The sequence below is a fragment of the Physella acuta genome, unplaced genomic scaffold, assembly GCF_028476545.2.
Source record: "Physella acuta isolate Inbredline_101_S28 unplaced genomic scaffold, ASM2847654v3 ptg000267l, whole genome shotgun sequence".
Classification (NCBI taxonomy): domain Eukaryota; kingdom Metazoa; phylum Mollusca; class Gastropoda; family Physidae; genus Physella; species Physella acuta.
In genome coordinates, this window is record NW_026731786.1 from 407,947 (window position 1) to 413,946 (window position 6,000).

The following is a 6,000-nucleotide window of genomic DNA, read 5'->3' on the forward strand; positions in this document are numbered from 1 at the left end:
TGACTGCATGTGTGTCATCCGCAATGAGCTGGTGTCTGTGAGAAAATGAAGTGTCCGACAGGTTGGAATGCGACATGCATGTGCATTTCCTGGGGGAGTCTGGTCAGGTTTCTTGAAATCTACGGCCAGATTTTTTAGAAATATGGAATAAACTTAGTGCGATTTTAAGGAAAACCATATCTGGCATAGAATATATTTATGGGGATTTATGGAAAACAATATTTGAGTCAAGAAAAAGAGTGGTTGACCAAGGGGTGTCTAGGCAAGGTTATTCAACATTATAGTGGATCAATGTCTTAATGAGGTCAGCCAGAAATTTAGTGTTCATCACTAACCCTATCACAGCTGTTTTTGAAGACATCCCGATTCTCTACGCATATATCACAGCTAACATTCGAATACACCATCAGATTAGTTCTGTAGTCTATTGACCAATCACAATCAACTTTCTAAAATTTACCAGGTTAGTTCTCTAGTGCCATGACACATCGCCACCAGCTGCCCAATGCCTTTTCAACATGTCATCTACTAGTTCCTAGTTATTTTCGACCCAAATATTCCTTTAAACTTTGTCAAGGTTCTAAGTATAACATTATGTGGTCAGTAACAGCCACATCCATGATCATGTTGTGTACATCCTGAGGGGCAGAGATTTTATGACCTCGTCAGGGATGAGTCAGGTCTTACATCTGATGTTTGTAATCACTTACAACTGATGTGTGTCATCACTTACAGCTGATGTTTGTAATCACTAACATCTGATCTTTATGTTGACCGATATCTGACCACACCATCACCACCACACATATCCACACACCCACGTCAGAGCCTGGAGTTGTCCCCTCATTCACACTCAATGAACTAAGATGGACCAGTTTTAAAGTAGTTAATCTGGTACGACAGATGGAGTAGCGGCCCCTGTACTTCAGTTTTACACCAGTTGTCCCTGAGGAAATGTAGAGTAGTTGCCCGTGTTTTCCCCTCGAAGCCCAGCTGTCGGGTGGAAATGTAGAGTAGTTGCCCCTGAAGTTTTAGTCCACTTATCAAACTGAGGAGATGTAAAGTAACTGGCTTTCAATGTGTACCTGCTAAATCTAAATTTATCCCAATTTTTCAATGTGTACCTGCTAAATCTAAATTTATCCAGATTTTTCAATTACCTACTAAATATAATTTAATCCCAAGTTTGTAATGTGTATCGACTAAATCAAAATTTACTTCAAATTTTCAATGTGTACCCATTAAATCTACATCTATCCCAAGTTTTTAGTCATGTCCACACTCTGCTTAAATTTGTCCCGACGACCCCATCATGTCCCCACTATGCCTATATTACCCCCGACAACCCCACGATATCTTGAACCAACCCCCCCCCCCCTCCGATTGATTTACTTCTACCCTTGGCCTAACTACGCCCCACTCAGAGAGTCGAGAAAAATATCTTGTTGACGCCTAGCTCAATGGTCATCGAATATCTCATTCACCCCCTTGTTTGTATGCTACATCTCCTTGACCAATCGCCTCCAATTTACTCGGTAGCGACACGGGCCAACAAAAGTGCGATATCATTAGTCAGACATTAGTCGTACAAATTGAATTGATTCAGGTCCCAATATCTCCGACTATTGATGCGATGGAATTATTTACTCAAAACGTTCAAGCGTAGAAAAGTGTGACAAAAATATTCATATTCATGAATAAACCATTTTGTTTTGTAATATGAGACGGTTGAAAGGGAAAATCCAAAACAACACCTTACAAAAAAAGTTCTAAATTAATGAAATCTAAACGTTACTTCAGTGTTTGTAAAAAAAATGAATAAAAAATTCCGCCACATATCATCTACTGCTCAACCTTGACCATCAACCCTCCGAGACCCCCCCCCCCCTACATAAACAACCCTCCACCTTTCTCCCACCAACAAAACTTCATTCCTAAGCATTAATCAGCCACCCTCCACCAACTACACATCACCATCACCATCAAACCTTCAACATCGACCCACTACATCCATCTACGAACTATACACCAACACCAAAGATCCACAAATCCACCCTTCGCTACAACCCCTCTACAACTAACCTAACACCATCAACGCCATCACCATCATCTACCATTTATTTACCACCACCCACACTCCAGCCAGTTCTAACACCACCGACACCACAAGTCTACCACAATAAACCAACAACTTCACTAACAACCATCGATAGCCTCTATGTAGCCTCTATGTAGCCTCTATGTAGCCTCTATGTAGACTCTATGTAGTCTCTATGTGGCCTATATGTAGTCTCTGTGTAGCCTTTGTGCAACCTCTGTATAACCTTTATGCAGTCTCTTAGCCTCTATGTAGCTATGTGGCCTCTAGCCTCGGTTCAAATATAGGCTATGTCAATCTTTTATGTCTAAAACAGGGGACGTGATTGGATGAAATGCCACAAAGACTCACAGCCACGTTCTTTGTTCAAATGATAAAATAACACGGAATTCAAGAAATCTAATTTCTTGATGTAATAAAACAATTAAACAAAGAATTAGAGGGAAGCAATTAGTTCAGCTGGTAAATCAATTGCAAATAAAAATATTTATAATAAGCATTAAGAGCTGGATTCATCGCTATTTTAAAGTAAATCTCCTGGGGTAAAAATGATGAATTTTATGATAATTAAATATATTAATTTTACATATCCATTTTACATCTACATTTTATATCTTCATTTTACATCTACGTTTAAATTCTACAAATAACATTGACAAGTAATTCGAACGTGAAAAAAAATAAGAATAAAGTATAATCATGAGAGAGTTTAATTTATTATCTATCAAAATAATCTAGTTTTGTTTATTGCGCAACAAACGTAGGCTGTCTGTTAGAATTAATTTTAGTTCTTATCTTGTAAACCTTTTTGCTTTCACAACAACGTACACATTTTTTGTGAGGTTTGTTTGAAAAATGTGAGTGATGACCATAGGTAAAGTTAGGTTGTGACTTTACACAGTAACCATTGCAACTAATACCTCTCACCCAACACCCCACATACCACCAAACTTAACCCCACACATCAAGCAACAGGGACACCCCCCCCCCCCCATAACACACATAAACACAACACAACAGAGATCTCTGTAAAAAGTGCCCCCACCCCATTAAACAGTGACATCCAGCGCAACACGGACCTAACCAGTTATTACCCCCCCCCCTCCCCACCGCCACCCTGTCCCCCACTAGCCTGTACCCAGAACGGTAAGAGTACAGCCAGGGTGGGGTGCCAGTCCCATGACCATGTAACGCCATTGTTCAGCTGGGCCAGCATCACGTGATTGATGGCCCCGTGTAACGCCATGAACTGACATAAAAGCCGTCTCGAAAGTTCGATGACCCTCATGTCTTAGACTCCCAGACCGGCCTGATCCTGGAGGTCACGTGGTCCCCTTTCAGAGGGGGCGAGAAATCCATTAATATCCGCACATATAACGTTTAATCCCGGCGTTTAGAGATGATATTGCAGAGTGCATGGGGCGGAGATTTTAACACAACACCAACCTATGCCAGACAACAGCGAAAACATGGGCATAAAACATGGCATTAGATTTATATCCATATATGGTATTGTGTGGGCTAGCCTAAGTGATAGGGGGTGGGAGAATCAGCGAGACAATAAAACATTGGTAAACAAACCAGACTCCATAATAGGGGGGGGGAGACTGCTATTACAGTGGGGAGCACCACACGTTTAAAACGTCGGATGAACCGTATTAACTCAGATTATATTTCAGATTGTAGGATTTGATGAGGAAAGTAAAATGTTAACGTGTATTATTGTTTTAAAGTATTTTTGTTAGCGAATTTCAACATTACATTACTCAAAACATTTAGACCGCTTTGTTGTTTTCATAGCAGGTTAACTTGTAAAAGACAACTGAAATATTAGCTAATACAAAAGAAAACAGAACATTTAACAAAAAAACAGTCTATACGGAAAATAGTCGTATATAGCAGATTAAATGAAAAGAAAATGCAATTTAGAGCATTAAAAGGCAATCAAATACAAATGTTATATAAAAGAAAACTCACAACATATAAAACAAAGAATTTATATAAAATAAAGACAAATCTGTATATATAAAAAAGACAATTAACCACATATAAAAGAACGACAACTCACCACATATAAAGAATGACAACTTCCACATATAAAGAACGACACCTTACCACATATAAAAAACGACAACTCACTACATATCACAGAAATACTACCCACCACATATAAAAGAACGACAACTCACCACATATAAATAAAAGACAACTCACCACATATAAATAAAAGACAACCCACCACATATAAAAGAAAGACAACCCACCACATATAAAAGAAAGACAACTCACCACAAATAAAAGAAAAACAACTCACCACAAATAAAAGAAAAACAACTCACCACAAATAAAAGAAAAACAACTCACAACAAATAAAAGAAAGACAACTCACCACATTATAATTAAAAGACAACCCACTACATATAAAAGAAAGACAACTCATCACATATAAATAAAAGACAACTCACCACATATAATTAAAAGACAACCCACTACATATAAAAGAACGACAACTCACCACAAATAAAAGAAAAACAACTCACCACAAATAAAAGAAAAACAACTCACCACAAATAAAAGAAAAACAACTCACAACAAATAAAAGAAAGACAACTCACCACATTATAATTAAAAGACAACCCACTACATATAAAAGAAAGACAACTCACCACAAATAAATAAAAGACAACCCACCACATATAAAAGAACGACAACTCACCACATATGACGACCACTGCTGCAGCTACGATGAACATGATGATGGCGAACCCACAGTAGTATCGTTTGGCCACAAACTCCGCCTGCCGTTTGTTGAAACCGAGTTCCTCGCTCAGACTTGACCTTGAACTCACAGTCGTCTGCTTATCCTCCATAACATCCGGCACAGCGTTCATGTCTGCTCACGTCCGCGCACGTCAAGGCATCAAGGTGAAGGCTGTCCCATCCTGGGGGATGCATCACTCAGGGTGACGTAACGGTACGGCTAAACCAAGTGAGCAGTTCATAGATCCTTCACGCCTTGCTAAACCTCCAACCTCTCCTACAAGAACAATAAATCCAGACTTGCTTTCATCAACACCTGCCAGGTATTTATGGATTAGTGTAATACTTGCCACGTCACATCAGATAATCCCCGTTAAGCCGATTACTCCAGTGTCTTGTAAAAAAATTCTCCGAAGCTTCTATATCCGCGAATCTAAATACAGAAATATAATATTCATTTTTAAACAGCCTAAACGTATCAAAGCATTCTTTCTAGTGCTATAACAAATTATTTAATCACGATGTACTTCTAATGTCGGAAAACTGGGGCTAATTAAAAAGAAATGAGTGATATTAAGTCAATAAAAAAACTAGCCAAATGTTCACTGTCTAAAGATAATGAGTTATGTAACACCGATCTACCCAGAATTCCGCGTTCTGACGATGTGCTAAAAGCTTTCTCACACGTCACAACCGGAAGTTGAGGAGCATGATGGGACGTGGACTCATGAATATGAATAATAGACAAAGTCAAGTAGCCGGTATGACTTTGTGTACTTAAGGGACTGGTGTGTACACTATTGGTACACAAATTGGACTACATAGACTAATAAGGGACTATACAACCGGCAAGGGGGACAACTGTTACCGGCACAAATTCTGACACACATGTTGAGACAAACGTCCCCGTATTATAGGCACAAATCTATTTATACAGAACCTGGTATAAAAGTTCCGAAGGTGCCGGCACAAATCCTGACACACGCTGAGACAAAAGTCCCCGTATTATAGGCACAAATCTATTCATACAGAACCTGGGATAAAAGTTTCCAAGTTGCCGGCACAAATCCTGACACACGCGTTGAGACAAAAGTCCCCGTGTTATGGAGATCCGTGTCTTAAGCCACGTTCCCATCAAAGAG

General features: G+C 39.2%; 1 protein-coding gene across 1 annotated transcript in view; it reads right to left on the bottom strand.

The window, feature by feature from the left end:
- LOC131939203 (relaxin receptor 1) overlaps window positions 1-4,823 on the bottom strand; it is a 138,414-nt gene extending 133,591 nt beyond the window's left edge. The window contains exon 1 of the mRNA XM_059297395.1: window positions 4,815-4,823. The gene's annotated coding sequence lies outside the window, so the exon portion shown is untranslated. The remainder of the gene's footprint in view (window positions 1-4,814) is intronic.
- Between the last annotated feature and the right edge of the window lie 1,177 nt (window positions 4,824-6,000).